Source organism: Leuciscus leuciscus, assembly GCF_965113295.1.
Source record: "Leuciscus leuciscus genome assembly, chromosome: 25".
NCBI classification, from domain to species: Eukaryota; Metazoa; Chordata; class Actinopteri; order Cypriniformes; family Leuciscidae; genus Leuciscus; species Leuciscus leuciscus.
The window spans coordinates 26315118-26334968 of record NC_138724.1 but is presented as its reverse complement, the minus strand read 5'-3'; positions in this window follow the sequence as shown (position 1 = coordinate 26334968).

Genomic DNA, 19851 nt, shown 5'->3' with positions numbered 1-19851 from the left:
TTCAAACTTTCTGGTCCAAACTTTCTCAAGCCAAATTAAAGTTTGTCTCGACGAACTTTTTATCTAGTTTGAATTAATATTGTTCTGAAGGACCTTTAATTGAACATCAAGAACATTTTATTCTCTAAACAAAGCTCCATATAACCTGCTCAAGAACCCATTTTTGTTCTTGAGATGTGTATGATTCTTTTCCCGAACCTACAGAGAACCTTTGAGGAACCTTTATTTTTAAGAGTTTATAGACAAAGTAGACGTTTCGAGGCGATCTGAGGTTTATGGGTCTTCTGAACAGAGTTCTCTTGTTGTTTTTCAGGACAGACTGTACAAGCCGGATCAACTTACACAGTTTGAGCTGTTAAAGCGGACAGACTGTTCTGGACAGATGTGCCAAAACCCTGATGCTCACCACCGCTCTACATTTCTACAAATAAAGGTTCAGTCTTCTTAACAAACATGTTTGCATGTTTAAGGTTTTTACTTGAGGTTGAAAATGTTTTTGATGATACATTGTGAGTTCTTAAGGTCCGTGTAATGGTTAGTTTCATGAAGCACAAGAGATTAAAAAGCTCTTTGTGGACCTTTAGGCTATTGTGCAGCGTACAGTGAGGTCAGGTCTTAGTGATTGTGTTATCAGCCTGTTTCGCTCTTCTCCCGGCACTGTGCACACGTGAGAGTCATGGGTCATGACCTCTGACCTCTGCCTGATGTGGTCTTCACATCACAGATCACCTGCAGACGGAGGTCATGCGGTTATTGTCTCTCTGCTAATAGCGCACTGAAATGATTTGGCAAGTTTGTCACTTCTCCTGAAAATCTGTTACCGTCTCGACAGCTGCTTTTCATTTTGCGCACTAGCCCATATTCTCCTTTCTGTGGCTCCCTCCTTCAATGTTTGTCTGTGGATTTTATGGTCTAAAAATTAATAACACTTGAGATATCATTATTGCTTCGGACATTTAATTATACTGTATCTCAATTCATGTTTGCTCATAATGTCGTCTCTCTGGTGTAGTTTCACGGACTTTCCAGACGCATGTAAGCGAAGGCTACAAGATTACAGTCTAGGTAAGTGATTCATACAACTCTTTATATATCTATATATAAACAAATACACACACACACACTGGAATATTTAGTTAAATGTTATTGTCAGAGCTAATTTATTAGTTGTTTTGAATGCATTTTCCACATATTTTCAAAGTTTTAATATCAGTCGAATTGAGATGTTCATTGTTTTCACAATCATAATCACAATCATAGTATTTAAAAAAAAAATTATATATTCAAAGTTTGGGGTCAGTGGGTTTTTTTGTGTGTGAAAGAAATACACACTTTTATACCAATACATTGATCAAAAGTCATCAAAATTGATCAAAATATCAACCATTTATAATGTTATAGAAGATTTCTATTTCAAATAAATGCCGTTCTTTTCAACTTTATCAAAAAAATCTGTTCATCAACTGTTTTCAGCATTAATAATAATAAATGTTTCTTAAGTATCAAATCATCATATTAGAATGATTTCTGAAGGATCATGTGACACTGAAGACTGGAGTAATGATGCTGAAAATTCAGCTTTGATCACAGGAATAAATTACATTTTAACATATCTTTAATCAGAAAACCGTTAATAATAATAATATTCCATAATATTACTGTTTTTACTTTATTTTTGATCAAATAAAAGTGAGACTTCTTTAAAAAAACATAAAAAACATATATTATCGAACCCAATCTTTTGAACAGTAGTGTGTGTGTGTGTGTGTTATTTTAAACACTTACATTTAGTTACATTTTGTTCGTAGCTCACATTGTAGTTAACTACTTGCTGAAATGAAAGCTCGACCGTAGCGACTTTAAATAACGAGCTCGTAGCTTTTCCAGCACTGTACTCAACTCGTCTCTCTCTCTCGTTCTCTCTTTATTTATCTGACAATTCATTACACAGATGATAGTTCTCCACATGGCGGCGGCTCCCACAAGGAACACTACCTCTCTAATTTAACTTGCAGAAACAGAAATCAAAGAGCCGCTATGAAACAAATTAGAGTACATTTGAACCTCCGACTGAATGGCAATGAATAAATCAGCAATAAATGCGGAAAACACATTTTGAGTCCACCAAGGGGAACTTTAGAGCTCGTTGGCTGTAATATAATCGGTGTGAAAACAGCGCTCGAAACGTCACTGCCGGGATCAATTCTGCTCTTTGCCCAAACAATTATGGATTTTTCTTTAGCGCATAAAATGCACGGATCACAACACATCAATACCTGTGGGCTTCAGACACGGGAGAATTAGTTATGGGAGAAGGTGATCGGCTCATTACTCACAAGGTTAAAGGTCAACTCTTGGACCGTGGAGAGTGTTTTTGAATGTCATCTGTAATTCAGAGGCATTAATTCTTTCCCCCGTTTCTCTCTGGGGAAACACCAGATTAGCCTGTATAGGTTCATTTTGAAATAAGAGTGAAAACATTCAAAATGAGAAATAAAAAATCACGTCCAAGCGAGCGGATTGTATTGCAAATCTCATTGCCGATAAATGCAATACACCTGAACCTCTGGCTTTAGTTTTGGCCTGGTTTTTCTTGTGATTCATAAAATGCTGTTTCACATCAGTTCTTGTCAAAAGCAATGAATTATATTAATAATTCTCGCACATGAAGCTTTAAATCACTCATTTCCTGGGCTGATTTCACCACTCGCCATTTGATCACTTTTTGTGGCCTGGATTGAGTCCCGAATAAGCCTCTGAAGGACAAATGAATTTTTCGAAGAATCCGAGCTAAATCAATCTCAGTCCTGATGGATGAGGTGAGCCTGTGATTCTGGACAAGTGAACCTAGCAGAGCCCTAACCTTGGTGCATTCTGCAGACTATATAGCACAACCGCTCAAAAATGGCATTGGGATCATGTGTCATACCAGTCGTGTCCTGAAATTGATCATTTGGAGGACTATAGGAGAAAAAACAAGCTGTAGAGCTACAAAATTGAAAAGACTGATTAGAATCTATAATATCATAAAGATATAATGTCGTATAATTCTATTTATATTTTTATATATTTTACATATATTTTACATATTATTGATATATAATAGTATACTTAAAATAGTAAGTGTAATAGTATAATAATTTTTTTTAACTAAAACTATGATGATAATTATTATTATAATCTTGTATTATCTATCTATCTATCTATCTATCTATCTATCTATCTATCTATCTATCTATATATGATTTTTTATATATAGTAATAAATACATAAATTATTATTGTTACTATTATTATTATATGAGATTTGTAAAAAATAACTTATTTTGTTGTATTTTAATATATAAAATATAATTTTTTGTAAATACATTTAAAGTTACTGATGTAAAAGTATATGAATATTATAATTTATTGATATTTTTTATATATAGTAGTAAATAAATACATAATGAAATATTACTATTATTATTATATGAAATGAAATCACAAAATAGATTTGTAAAAATGTGTTTATTTCTATTTTAATATACAATATATTAAATTATATTTAAAACTAATTATATAAAAGTATTTTTATTTAACAAATATTTTATATAAATATTTATATTTATATTTAATATTTTAAATATATATTTAATATTTATATTTATATTTTAAATATTTAAAAAAATATCATTATTATTTTTTATTTAATTTATTTATATATATATATATATATATACTGTATACATTTTATAATGCTTTCAGATGTGGGATGTGGGAAAATACAATTTATACTACAATCTTCTGACATTTCATTAAATCATGACGTTTAAACATCTCTGAAGGCTGTTGGCTCTAATGAGAATGATTATGTATCTGGCAGATGTTTTGTTGTGATCAGGCTGAATTGTTGAGGGTAATCTCTGAAGCCACTGCATATTATTATCACATAGAGAGGTTTTATTTAGATGTTATTTGGTTCTCAAGCCTCCAGCGGGATCTCTATATACAGCATGCGAGACATTCAGGACTGCGTATTCCTGTTCTAGCTGTCAATCAAATCTGAAAGAGGAAAGGATTTTATCACATTCGGAGCCTCATGAGGAATATCGGCTTCTCAGTCTGAATAATCATGCAGTTTGTGTTTGTTTCTACAGACTTTCTCTATGGTAGCAACAGAAAAGAGCCTGTGCAGGACTAGCTTCTCATTCGCCAAGCAAAATTAGTTTTCTTCAACGAGAGCCCACCTTAAGCTCTGAGAATCCAGTGATGCGGTGATGGGATGGCAGTCTCGAGTAGTTCTGTGTCAAACTCTTACACAACCGTTCTCTGGTGTCCTCAACTAAGTTTCATGAGCCTCTGTGTTTCAGATCAGTGATTCGTGGATTCTGCAACTCTAGAGAAAACTCTACAGAATTGGACCGTCTGTAATCGAAGAAGTTTCACCCATCCTCTGTAAGTTTAAATATTTGAATGTAATAATAAGCCAAATAATTATTGTTATACCAATATGTATGTTTCAAATGCAAAGATTTATAATATAAAAAATTATTTCATTTTACTATATTTTTTTGTATTAAAATAATTGTTTCAATATTATATAATATATATAATATGCAGCATACACACATATAGGCATAAATATATTATTTCAATATAGTATATTATATAAAGTGTATTCAATTATCAGACTTTTGAATTATTATATGTAAAAAAAAAAATCTATATTCAGTATTAGAATGATTAGAATATATAGAATTATTATTTTTATATAATTAATTATTCAAAAGTCTGATTATTTTCCTAATAGTCAATAATTGGTTGCAACATCTTTATTTATTCAAGTCAGGTCAAGTCAAGTCAAAATTGATTTCTATAGCACATTTAAAAGCAACAGAGTTGCACCAAAGTGCTGTACAATAAAACATTAATAAAGGCATATTTTACATCCATTCTGTGAAATTCTACAGATTTTCTTACAAAATCAGTGCAAAAAGTGTTAAATAGTTCAATTCATAACATGCAACGTTTACTGTAATTGTATGCCCTGAGAAACTTTTATCAGTGTACAGGGTTTGACTTGAATCTTCTGGATCTCCAGCAAAACTCCTCAGGCCTCGTTTGCATTGATACCTGCGGAAACATGTAAATTAGATCCGCCCTAAAACCCAGACACTGACGCTCCTCCTGAAAACATCCGATGTAAGAGAATATTGCTATTTCCATCTCTTTATTTGTGCCGTCTGCATATCTCGATTATATGTGCAGACGTCACGGAAACGTCGAGAAAATCAATTTAACAGATTTATCTCAGACCTCTCGCCCAGAGACACCTGCTCACGACAGATGACAAACATGACCTTCGTTTGGACGGCACTCAGTTTCGGCTTTATACTGCAAATTTAATATTTGTGCTGACAGTTTTCTCTTTCATGCCTCAGGACGTAGAGTAGAGTTTGGACTTGTGTTTAAATCGTGTCCTAAAATGTTTATTAGTATTGAAAAAGTATTGAAAATGACTGGTATCTTCACTGAAAATGTATATGATCAATAAGTTATGACAATATATGTTTTTGCATTGCTTTAACTCATCAAAATAAGTTAAGCAATTTTTCAACTTTTTAATGTTATACAAGATTCAACCATTTTTTTTTAAGTCAGTTTAATGTCATTTAAGTTGAAATGACTTAAAAATCCAAGTAGATTGTACTTTTTTAAAGGTATTGGCAAATCGGTGATGAGAACAATTTTGATTTGATTCGAATTTGTCAATTTGTGCTCAGATACGGTAAGATATAGGAGACATAAATATGAACTCAAACATTTCTCATCATATTCTTCAAGACCAAATGATCTGAGCTGCTTTTTACTGTACATTCATTTTATAGACTTATCAGCAGTTTTCTCATTTGTTTCTCACATTTAATCTCATCGCTGTTCTCTTTTGAGAAACAAACTCTGATATAAAATATTTTTTGGCTGGATATATAAAATTAATACAAGAAAATTTGTGAGAAATTAATATTTAAACCTTAAAGTATTATTTATTTATTTTTTGACTTTTTTAGAATAATGGGTCACCTGTCAGCTCTTTTTTATTCTATGTAGTGTTTACAAAAAAAAAAAAGGCTATTTGTGCCAAAACAAAAGTGTCCTCAGGGTTATACAAACTGTCCCTGGTCACTCGACACTCGCATGCGTGTCACATCTGTCTGTCATGCCCTGGAACTCATATCTCATCTGTGTGTGTGTGTGTGTGTGTGTGTGTGTGTGTGTGTGTGTGTGTGTGTCGTACACAGGTGCACAGGGCGAAGAGAAGCTCTTGCAAGAAACACGATTTGATTTGTCATCCGTGCCCAGAGGGATCTCACACACACACACACACACACACACACACACACACACACACACACACACACACACACACACACACACACACACACACACACACACACACACACACACACACTGTTTATGCCATCCATTACCCCACAAACAAAATTACATACATACTGCTTTCCAAGAGACATAAACACTCCTGACAGAAGTGTCGGTATGACAGATCTTTGAGCTGAAATGCTGTTCTGTATCTTAAAGAGACCCAGAGGAAAACGTATCAGTGTGTAGAGGTTTCTTTTTCTTAGCTCAGTTTTTCTCAGGAGTTTATCTTTAACGAAAGTGGACACATATAATCAGTGTTGGGGAAAGTTACTGTTAAAAGTAATGCATTACAATATTGCGTTGCTCCCTAAAAAGTAACGTATTGCATTGTTTAGTTACTTTGTGTTACGTTACTTTTGCATGACTTTTTCTCACCTGGGCTGGGCTTGATTGTTTGTTTCTTAATAACAAAAAACAAAAGTTCTATTTTTGTCAAATGTAAAGGCCTTTTCACGCCAAAAGTGAAATAAATAAGGCAGAAGGAAATGCAAAATCCTATTCAGTAGAGCTCAAACAAACCTTTAAGCTGTGCTGCCATCATGGATCGCAGGAGAAGAAAGTTCAACACTCTTTCTTCAGCACTAAAAACTAACAAAAAAACAAAACACAAATGTGATGTTTATCTAAAGTCATTTTTGCTTATTAGTATGATTGAATTGGATCATTGAAGGTCAGCAGACATTGGTTAAAGTGAGATTAAATACATAAAGTATATTTGTGTTATTTAACATATTTGATTATTGCAGATTTGCGTAATATTCTGAGTTTTTGCATTTCACTGTTTTTATCCATTTTGAGGAACACTGAATCTGTTTTTCTGCAAGTGAGATGAGGTAATGCAGGCTCACACTTAGAACTACAATAGCCATTTATTTACTGATTTCTCTCATCATGGGACAGGTGAGTTGTCAGTCAATATATGGGAAAAGTAATACATTACATCAGGGGTGTCAAACTCAGTTCCTGGAGGGCCACTGTCCTGCAGAGTTTAGCTCCAACCAGCTCCAAAAACACCTGCCTGGAAGTTTCTAGTAATCCTGAAGACCTTGATTAGCTGGATCAGGTGTGTTTAATTAGGGTTGGAGCTAAACTCTGCAGGGTTGTGGCCCTCCAGGAACTGAGTTTGACACCCCTGCATTACATAGTTACTTGAAAAATGTAATAACCCCTAAGGCCCCAACACTGACAATAACTGATATACAGTAAGAGTATAGAGTAAGGACGAACCGCAAATCCCACACTCAATGAGAAATTGTAGCGCCACGCCACTAAACCCATATGCAACGGGAAACTGAAGTGCTGCACCGTTCTCCTGCTCAACACATGGGAGCGCCGGGGGCGTTTAGTCAGGTCTGTGCCAAGGGCTCGACCTCCTCATAATCTGAACCTGGTATAGAGCTATAAAATAGAGCTGCTCAGATCATTTAATGAGAATGTTTGAGTTCATAATGACATTCATTCCTCAAATGTGAATTTTGGGTTCATATTGAGATACTTTTGATTGCAGACTGTATCTTGGCAAATCGTAGCACATTTGGGACATTGAGATTTTTCACACTCTAAATGAGACACGAGAGATTAGGGTCTTTTTCTCTGGAAACTTTATTAGATGTCTCCATTTACTCTAGTTATTAATCTCATTGCTATCTACAAGAAACAATTAAAAATGTTATCTGTATTATTTAACTTTTCTTTCTTATAAGCCTTTCTCATATTTCCATATTTCCTCATAACACAGTATTTTTTATGCATGAATTAAGTTTCTTGGATGAATTATCCACCATCTTTAAGACCACCTGGTCTTAATTTTATATTTCTTCCCATGTTTCCTTTTGAGTGTCCATCCATGTGATGAAACGACCCTTGTGTGTGCTACATGCAGATCCGTGTCTCCTAGCGCTTGCGGGTTGGCCGTACAGAAATAATTCTATTCTGGGAGAATGGAAGCTTTGATCTTAATAAAGGGAATGTTTGATGTCTGTGTGATGGTTCATCAAAGCAGGCTAGTTGCCATGGCTAGCCTGACGTCAGAGAGGCCAGATAATACGTTCTCTCGCTTGCTGTTATTTTGAGCTCATTGTTCTCCTCACTGGGTAATTGTGTGGTTATAGCCACTGATCGCAGCTGGACTGGACTACAAGGCTCGAGTGGAGAGACTGGGGTGAGGGGGACATGGGGTTGAGGAGAGGCCTTGATTGAACTCAGGGGTTGCGGGGGTGACGAGATACAGCTTTGGTGGAGATAGATCGATTCAACAGCGGGCCAAAGACATAGCCTTGTGGGACCTCATAGGGTACAGGCTGAGTCACCAATCCTGACAGCTTGGCATAACCATGGTTCAAAGCAACCAATGAGGACTTAATCAAAGCAACACTGCTGATGTATCTGAAGTTTTCCTGTTGGGGCTGACAAGTGAGAAACTATCAGTTGAAGATTTTCAAAAGATGACTTTCTTTTGATTCAGTTGCATTTATCCCTAATCATATAGGGTGTGAATTCATTTCCACAATATTCACATGATGTTGCAATAGATTTGTGCAATTAACTTGTTCAGTTTGTATTACTAGAAGAGAGTTAGAGGAGTTGTTTGAGGCAAAATGAGTTTCTGTAAAATGGGTTCTGTGTTGAATATTACTTGAAGACACCTTCACATTTTGTTGTACAATGGAAATGACATACCTCAAATGTGAATCTTGAAACCATGTGCTTAGAAATGTTTTTAAAACAGCTTTCTCAATAAGGACCGAGACCAAAGGATGCAAATTTCCGTGCTTGACGAATTCAACAATAATTGTAGGCCTTAAGCTGAAGTCACAATAGTGAATTTTTGTGTGCAAAAAAAGTTAATTGTCAATAGAATGGAGATGCTTGAAGTGCCGCTTACAAACGTCTCTTTCTCGTGTGACCAACATGAACCAGGCAAAATGTGAGGAATTTTTTCAGTGCGGATTATTTTGATTTCATCTGCAAAATTTCACCAGCAGTAAATGTTAGAGCACCATTACGTAGCAACTTTATCCACAGGCTTTATTTTTCTCATAAATCAAAACCTACTATTGTAAATAACCATTTGATGTTCCTGAGACTACCCATGGTGAAATAGCCTGCCGGGTTGACCTAAAAATTGACGTGATGAATGAATATCTCCATTGCAGGGACACTTTGCCTGGAGCAACCTAGAGTTAAGTGCTTTGCTCGAGGGCACGATAGAGGTGGCTCATGGTTTACCTCTTGCTGTGATCAAACAGCGACTTTGAGGTAACCAGCCCCGAGCGCTGAACCTCTACACCAAAGTCTCTTAAGGGTTTCACTAGGTTTTGTTTTCTTGATTGTTTTTATTTTAGGAAACTGCTCTTTTACTCTGGGAAGCAGAAGAAAGGTAAATGTTCCACGAGGAACTATCTATGAGCTAAAGCCATTGTACCCTTAAAGTCCCCTTGAAATCGAAACTGAAAACTATAAGCTAGTGTGCTCCAAAACAATGACATTTAGACATTTAGAAGGTATAATTAAGTATAGACATTGAAAAATGCTGCACGTTTCAAGGCACTTCAGTGGGCTTTTAAGCAAGGAACCTGGGTTGTTTTAGCTGGAAGTGCTAACTGACTATTTAATGTGTTTTAAAACCACTTTTAAGCATTCCTGCTTCACCAAAATGTCAGCATCACCCTTGGAGAAGTTCTAGCCTGGCTCCGCCCTCCTTAGCCATGCAGCCATGTCACCCTGTAGCCCAAGACCGGTTGCCCACTGAAGCTAAGCAGGGCTGAGCCTGGTTAGTACCTGGATGGGAGACCTCCTGAGAAAAACCAGGTTGCTGCTGGAAGAGGTGTTAGTGAGGCCAGCAGGGGGTGCTCACCCTGTGGTCTGTGTGGGTCCTAACGCCCCAGTATAGTGATGTGGACACTATACTGTCAAAGAGCACCGTCCTTCGGATGAGACGTAAAACCGAGGTCCTGACTCTCTGTGGTCATTAAAAATCCCAGGATGTCCTTCGAAAGAGTAGGGGTGTAACCCCGGCATCCTGGCCAAATTTGCCCAGTGGCCTCTGTCCATCATGGCCTCCTAATCATCCTCATATACTGATTGGCTTCATCACTGTCTCCTCTCCATCAGTAAGCTGGTGTGTGGTGGGCGTTCTGGCGCAATATGGCTGCCGTCGCATCATCCAAGTGGATGCTGCACATTGGTGGTGGTTGAGGAGATTCCCCCCTTCTATGTAAAGCGCTTTGAGTGCCGAGAAAAGCGCTATATAAATGTAATGAATTACGTACTTCCGCTCAATTTTAATTTTCCTTCAGTACTCCGTCTGGGTTTGCGGTATATTCGTGGGTTTTCTCCGGCCAATTTTTTACCGGCCCAATCAGTGAACAGGGGGAGTGGCTGAAAACGATGACTAGGTCGTGCGCTAGTTTGAGTTGTAGGGTTACACCACAACCAAACGTTAGTGATTGGTTATGGCAGATCCAGAATGGCTCTGGGCAGATCCTATAGTTTTAAACTTCAACAGAGTACCCGCCTTCAAGGAAGTTAACGCTTGTCAATGGGAGAGTGGCCAGACTCTCTGTACAAATGAAATATACGAGAGTCTGGTAGGACCAGGCTAGAGAAATTCCTCGCTCAGGGAAGAAAATCTGGTCCTGACCGGCACGTTTCATGAGTCATTCTGCCTTGATCAGTAATTCCTGGTGTGATGTAACAGCTGCACAGACACTGTGCTAGCTCATATAGCACTGACCAAAGGGACTTCTTGTAAAGCTGTCAGAGTTCGAGGACGCAAACTTTATCTTTGTGCCTCCACGCAATGGAAATTCAGGCATCAATTAATCCTGAAATAATCCGAAAGGCGAGGCTCAAGCAGTGCGACTGACATTTAACAGACAACACCTTTTTTCTTATTATTTTACTGGTGGCACACTGTAGCATTAAGAGAAAACTTACAGGAGATCTTAGACCAAGAAGAACATTTAAAGGAATCGTTCTTCCAAAATTTTAATTTTTTAACAACTCATGTTGTTCAGAACCGTATGACTTTCCTTCTTCAGTGAAACGTAGGCATTTAGGCACGTTTGAGCTGCTCTTTCCATACAATGAAATTACACTCTTCAAAATATATTTATTGGCATCAGTCGTTCCATTAAAAACCTTGAAACCTTTCCATCGCACAAAAGGTTCTTTAAAGTGGAAAAAGGTTCTTTCGATTATTATTATTATTAAAAAATGGCTCTTTTAAGAACTGTTTACTATTGTTTATGGAACCAGAAAATGGTGGTTCTGTGGAAAAAACATATATTCCCCCAAAAATGCAAATAAAACTGTCATAAAGGGATAGTTCATGCAATTTTTGCACTATATTTCAAATCTTCTGTAGTCGTGCATTAGATTTGTGTGAGGAACAGACACAAGTTTAAGCTGTTATTTACCAGAAAATCTTCTAAAATATCATTACATCTTGTGATAAATAAAAAAAATGATGCTACACCAGGTTTGACATTACTGCTAGCTTAACAACTCCTTTTGTTTTACAGATGAAAGAAAGTCAAATGGGATTTGGAACGACACGAGGGTGAGTATAAACGTTGACAAATGTTTCATTTTTGATCTGTTCCTTTAAAGAGAACAAATCATGCTTTGATTCAAGTAATAGTGAGTTCACAGTCAGTATCAAACAACACATGACGGATAACATCTGAGGAGGAATTGAATTCTGAGCTGATTTTTATCTTACAAATGTTAGAATGATTCCGCTTAACTTTGAGGAAATCATCTATTATTCATTCTTTTGACTCCTATTAATCCTTTTATTGTGCCGTATGCGTTCCCCCCCCATCTTTTAGTTTTTGTTTCTTTCAGCTTCTCTCGTTCTTTCAGTATATTTCTTTGTTAAATTGGTTGTTCTAAAAATTTTGGATTTTACGAAATCCTTAATAAGTTCTTATTTACTTTTCATGCAGGTGATAAAATCTAAAGCAACTCAGTGAGAAATTAGACCTTCAGTGGAAGCAAAACCAGTACAGAACCACAGCTTTGGATACAGCAGGTAACCAGACGGACAGCATGTCTCTCTCTCTCTCTCTCTCTCTCTCTGTCTCTCTTTCTCTCTCTCTCTCTCTGTCTCTCTCACATCTCTCATAACCACATGGAGAAACGTTCATTATTTTAGCAGTCCTTCTCTATCTGAACCTCTTTTGGAAGAGCAGGAAAGTGAGAGAGTGTGATCGTACAGCATCTCTCCATCCTGGCATAAATCCCGATTACTTATTATGTTCAAATTACCAGGGATCCTAAAGGGAAGAGAGAGAGAAACAGAAAGTGGTTCAAAGCACAGTGGAAATCTGAACCAGCTGTGCAAGCTTCATTCTTCATGTCGTAAAAAGTATTTTTCGTATTTTCATTCTTAATAAGTGGGCTCGGTGCCTTTTAGTCGTTTGCAAATGCACGTCGCACACACATTGATGTTATCAGCAAACAAACATTCAAGTATGTTTAGGAAGAGAAAACCTTAAACAGAGCACTTAAACAATTATAGGACATGTTTTACAGGGGTTAGAGAGAGTTTAGAACAGGCTGATCTTGAACAGTCGTCAAAACTCATTAATTTAGCGGCAATACACGGAATTGGACAGGAGTGAATTTAGGAAAAACAAGTCATGAATGGGTGAACTTTAAAAAACACACGCTTGGGTCACATTTAACCCCAAAAAGCAAAGGATAATTGTATTTTTAAAAAAAAAAAATTTATGATGATTTAGGACCTTCTTTGCTTGTTTAAATTTCAAGGGAGTTTAAAAATGTGTATAAAAGTTTGTGATTTGATTTGTATAACTTTAAAATATATATTTATTGAAATGATTAGCATTTATATTATTATACTCTCTCTCTCTCTCTCTCTCTCTCTCTCTGTATGCGTGTTTGTTCTGTGTATCTGTCTCTCTCTATCTCTCTCTCTCTTTGTGTGTGTGTAATTACTGTAATTACATGCATTTTATATATAAAATGTAAAAAAAAAGAAGAAAAAAAAAGGATTAGGATTATAAAAGAAGTCCAGTAATTGCTATTATTCTGTGATTTGTATCACTAAAATATATTTTATTGGAATTATATACATTTGTATTATATTATTAAATGTATTGTTACTGTATGTGTGTGTGTATATATAAATATATAATATCTGTCACTCAGTTACAGTGACAAGAATATGGAAAAGTGCTTTAATGTCACCCTAATGGTCTTTAAAAACAGACTTTATCTTTTATGTACAACATAATTTTGATTTTGGGGTGAAATGTGATCTGAACATGTTCTTGAAGTGTTTGGTGAGGTTGCTCAGATATAGAGGACATTTCAAAGGAAATCCTACTTCTCCGTTTCTGCTGAATTAAAACGCATAATGCTTTGCAGTAAATATATTTGGACTTTCCAGCCTTACACTTGGTGATAAAACGCATCCCCTCCTCCATGATAAGTCCTGTCTGTTTCCATAGCAACCTCGCTGCTATCAGCTGGCAGAGACCCAGAGTAAAGCGGATCCGTAAGTTTGGGGGAATACTTCTGCACTTCCAAACTACCTGCTTCCAGATCAGTCCAACAAAGAGCTGCAACCTAGCTGTGAAGCTTTGAAGATAAAGAACGGGGAAAATGCTCGTGGCGGCTTATTCTGGATCAAGAGACCAATATCATCCCGACAGGCCACACTGACCGTTGCTTCCAACCCAGATCCATGCATGTCCATCTGGACCGGTCAGTGCCCAAATCAGACATAAGGAGAGAAAGCGAGAGTTTTAGCTGATATAGTGACTGTTAAACCGTTAGCATCCGCCAAACACCCACTCTGAGGCCTTGTGGATCTGGCATTAGTCATTTTACAGTCACAATGACGTCTCTTTGAAGTGCGTTTATCGGCAGGATGAATATTCCTGCTGTCTCACTCGTGTTTGTTCTTCAGCGTGTGATGATAATGATGATGATGATGATGATGATGATGTCGTCGTCCCAGAGGTGGGACTGAGATATTTAGATGTAGGTCAGATTTCCATGACAAATATCTGCCCTACATGTTCTCTGAACACACAGCCTGATTAATAAGCCTTGTTGATTTGATAATGAGATGATAGCAGGACTGTTATGATTCATTACAGGAAAACAATAACAAGAATTGTTATGAAGGCAAGCATCCTATAGCCACATTTTGTTTAATTTTCAGAAAAAAAAAAAAATTCTCATTAGCAAATAAAATAAAAAAAACACACCACTACAAAATATTATTAACACATAAAATATGAATATTTGCCTAGCATTAATAAACAAAAACATAGATACATGTATATCATCTGAAGCAATTACAACAAGTTTCAAAATAAAGAAGCAAACCATTTTAAACATATAAAATGAAGTCAAAGATCATGCTAAAGGTAAGATTATTACAATCGGTAGATTATTAGTAGATTAAATGTAGATTATTACAATCTACAGGAGCCTTCTACCTGAATGCTTTCTTCCCAAAAACTTTCTAAAGGAATAAGAAAACAATTAATGTGAGGAATGTCTTAATTGATTTGATGAAGAATATGATATACTGATGCAAATTATTAGGGTAATTAAAATGTACACATTTGAAAATACATTGAAACCGGTGAAGATGCCTTCTAATATTGAGTGGAGACCATTGGAGTAAATCATACATAATACAATGGTGTGTATCAAATGAACATCCAATAACAAATCTGCACAAGTCATTGTAAGCTGTAGTAAGAGGCGAAAGATTAGTTATCGATGCACTTTGGTAAACTACATCTGCATAATCAAAAATGGTAATATAAATTGCAAAGCAAGTTTTTTTCCGAACATTAAATGTAAAACTTTTTTCAGATCGATACAATACACTGGTTCCAAACTGAATCTTACAAAGTATATAGTTACTGTGAGGTTTAAAAGTAAGTTCGGCAGCCTTAAAGGGGTCATATAATGCCATTTTTGTACAAGCTAATATGATTCTTTAGGGTCTAAATGAAAAGTTTGTAATATACTTTAATTAAAAATTCTCATTAGTATAGTAAGAAAACACTCATTTTACCTGGTCAAAAACAGCTCTGTTTTCAGCACGCCGTATAAGTGCATGTGTCTTTAAATGATAATGAGCTTTGCTCACCCCGCCCCTCTGTTCTGTGCGTACACTGTTTGAAATAATAACACAATAACCATAACGCATTGTTCATTATAAACGTGGGATTATGAATTATATTGAGAACGTCGTACATAGAAAACATGCCGTAATGTACCCTGAGTGTAAACAGCCACATTCATCGTGAAGCGTGCAAGCGATTTGCAAAGATTAATATAAATATTAATATAAAGTTTAATAAAACGTTACACTCACTTCAGTTCTTCTGGAGGTGCAGCAGGAACACGAATAGTTGGTACCGATCCTTTTTTCAGGAGCAGCTTCTTAGCAAAACCAGCTTTACTGACCCTCGTTTGTAAAGCAGTCTGGTGTGTGAAATGATTCGTGCAAACATGAAAGCATTGACGTTGATCGTGGGGAATATTCCCTTCGAAAACAAACTCAGCCACTGGTTCGGATTTAGGAACATCAAAATGACTGCTGTGTTCGTTATTACACCCAAAAACAGAACACCACAATCTCTGACGCCATTCTGCTCATAGACAGTGCTCCAGCGTATCAACAATGACCGCGCCGGTCCGCACGGACTATAATTGACAGCTCGCTCACGAGCGAGGGTGAGTCTGTGTTGAAACGCTGCTGTCAATCAACAATCGTGGGAGGGGCGTCGATTTTGTGACGTCACAAAATCGAACGGCTTGATTTGAGAGAGGGGAAAACATATAAGAAGATTTTTTTTAAAAAACCACTGGATGGATTTTTTATCATTTTATGATGGTTGTGTACAGGCACTGCCAACACACATTTCAGTACAATCAACTTGTAAAAGTGCATGTACCATTATATGACCCCTTTAAGCCCAAATATTTAATTGGATCTACTCTATGCAAGAATGTGCCATCGTTACACATTATTGTTAGATTTTAATTTAAACATACACTTTGTACCAAAGACCATGGTATGAGATTTACCTTTATTAATAAATTATTGGAATTTCTCTATTAACTTGGGTCACCCTGCTTGGCAACACCCTAGAAACCACCCAGGTCACCCCTAGCAACTGCATAACAACACTTTGGCAACCGCCTACACCTAGTCCTCTCTTAACTCATGATATTTCCCTATCCTGATCTTCACCTGCTATATCTGAGGGGTTTCCATGGAAACAGGCATGTAGCGGGAACTGATGGCATTGTTGGAAGACAGCTCACATGGAGAGCTGAGGACTTCCTCCGTCTCTCTCTCTCTCTCTCTCTCTCTCTCTCTCTCTCTCCGTCTCTCTCGGATGCACACTATCAAAAGAGTCCTGAACGATTTACTGACGGCTTCCCTGCTCGCACGTTGTCCTAAACTCAGCTCTGATATCTACAACAGATGTTTGATGCTGTGATAATGACATCAGTTTTGCTGCTATTGCACGTGATGTGTTTGTTTTACTGCAAACTCCCCGCATAAATATTCTTAATTACATCTTTAGTGCCTCGTCTGTAGCATTTAAATACTTACAGTAGCTTTCTGGCTGTATGTTTAGTTTAGTAACGACATTAATTGTTGCTTTTGCTCCTGTTTTGATGGAGACATTAGAAAGGCGACAGGAGATTCAGGCTGGATTCAAACGTCTCTCATACAGTAAACGCAGCGTTTCTGAAGCATGTGCTCTTCGTCCCCATTCCTGGTTGTTGTCATTAATATCCTTTGCATTCAATTCTAAAGTGATCTTCTGTTAAGAACATTGTGTTTTTGCAGGGGAACACGACTCATTTCTAATTTCCTAATCGTCATGGGATTTCATGGGAGATTGAAGATGTGCTAAACTTTCTTTGGTTACATCTCTGGCTGTTTACGACAGAAAGACGAACCGCAGCGAGAGCGTGTGAAACAGTAGTGACAGATGGGGGACTGGTTTTACTCACAGATTTGCCAAAAACCACAACAACATCAGGCGTTTGTGTTCATCCGGCACAACTGTGTGTGTCCCCTGTAAGATCTCATGTTTCTGGATACTTTATTTAGTTATTTATAATAAAGAGACCAATTAAAGGGATAGTTCGGCCAAAAATGATATTAAACCCATGATTTACTCACCCTCAAGCCGTTCGAGATGCATATGTCAATCATTTTTCAGACGAACACATTTTCAGTTATTTTAGAAAATGTCTTAGATCTTTCAGTGGTTATAATGTCAAGTTATGGGGTCCACCTCCTTCAAGTCCCAAAAATGTGCATGCATCCTTCACAAAAGTAATCCATCCGGCTCCAGGGGGATAAACGAAGGCCTTCTGAGGGTAATCCGTGCGGTTTTGTCGTAAAAATATACATATTTAAAACTTTATAGCGTAGCGTAGGAAGCGTCGTGACGTAGAACGTCATCGCTGTACTCCGGTTCAAACAGATAGGGCTGGGCCAAAAACTCAATATCCTCTTCTCTAATATCAAAATCCTCCGACATTTTCTTTTAAATACACGTTTTTTAAATCGCGGAAATCCTGAGTGGAGTTTTGTTTTGCTCTGCTCTCTGGCTGCGCTGTCGCGTTCGTTCTACGTCACGACGCTTCCTTCGCTACGTCCTACATCATACGCCGGCATCCATTTCCCGTGAACGCGCGTCGACCGTTGCCGGAAGCCAGTTATTTTCATTTATAAAGTTTTAAATATGTATATTTTTACGACAAAACCGCACGGATTACCCTCAGAAGGCCTTCGTTTATCCCCCTGGAGCCGGATGGATTACTTTTGTGAAGGATGCATGCACTTGAAGGAGGTGGACCCCATAACTTGACATTATAACCACTGAAAGAGCTAAGACATTTTCTAAAATAACTGAAAATGTGTCCGTCTGAAAAATGATTGACATATGCATCTCGAACGGCTTGAGGGTGAGTAAATCATGGGTTTAATATCATTTTTGGCCGAACTATCCCTTTAAGACAAAAAATGGTGAGATACAAATAATGGATACAAATATATATATATATGTGTGTGTGTATATGTGTATATATATATATATATATATATATATATATATACACATACACACACATACTAAATCATTAAAATTAAATAAAACATATTTAATTGTAAATATAATTAAATATAATAAATGATAAAAAATATAGGATATATATATATATATATATATATATTTATATATACTCAAACACACACACACACACACACACACACATATATAATATATAAAAAAGTATATATTTAACATAATATTTTTACGCTTATATAAATATGTATGTATATATTAATTGAAAAAATGGCAGCACACAACATATTGTGTAACTTTTTATGTCTAATAAATTTAATGTGCTATTGAAATTGTTGTTTAATAACTATACACATTATTTCAAAGATTTTCATTTTTAATGTCTGCTAGTTGTCATTTTTGTAATGAGCAAATGCTTTATTAAAACACAATCAATACATCACATAGACCATGTATTTATCAAAGCTTTTAAAGATGGTGTTAAATATATGAGCATAAATTTGCTTCTGTATCTCAAAAGTGGGATGACACAGTAATGCAATGAGATCATTAATAATCATCAGCCTAAGTAATATTTAAGCATTTGCAAAGTTTGACATTGCAATGTCTGGAAACAAAACAATGCACATTTAAAGCTGTTACAGTGTTCATTTATGTTCTGTATCTTCCTTCAGGAGGACAAAGATCGACCCGTTTAACATTCCTCTGAACTCCAGAACCGGCTCTCTGAGGAAATGGATTTAAAGGGTAACCAGTAAGGAAATGTGGCTCCTCGAAAAAAATGCATAATAATGTTTCAAGCCTGAGACCTTGTAGAAAATATTGGAGAGAGGGGAATAGTAGAAGATAAGGATGCTTTCTGGAGAATAAATGTGATTAGAAATGTAACCCATGGGTCAAAGAGAGTCTTAAAGGTTAGGATTACATGTCATTTCTGTTTGGTACCGAGTCTTTAATAGCATTTCTCTCTATAACAAACTTTCTCTCGCTCTGTTTTACAGATAATATGGGCTCAGCAAGACCTCTGCTCACTAAATGCCACGCGGGCCCCTGTCGTGACAGCTTAATAATGCCTTTCCCAGGTGCACAATACAGACCCGGCCCCGACCTCCTCAGGTCCGCATTCACGCCGCCCGTAGACTCAGTAAATGGCTTTTCAGAGTCCAACTCAAAGGTTCAGTGCTGCTTTTTGCATCTAGTTAAGCATATCTTTGTGTTTCCTCAATGGACATCAGAAATGTGACCCACAGATATAATAAACTCTTGTGCAGATCTTAATAATGATACAAAAATACATCATTACTACTATAGTTTCC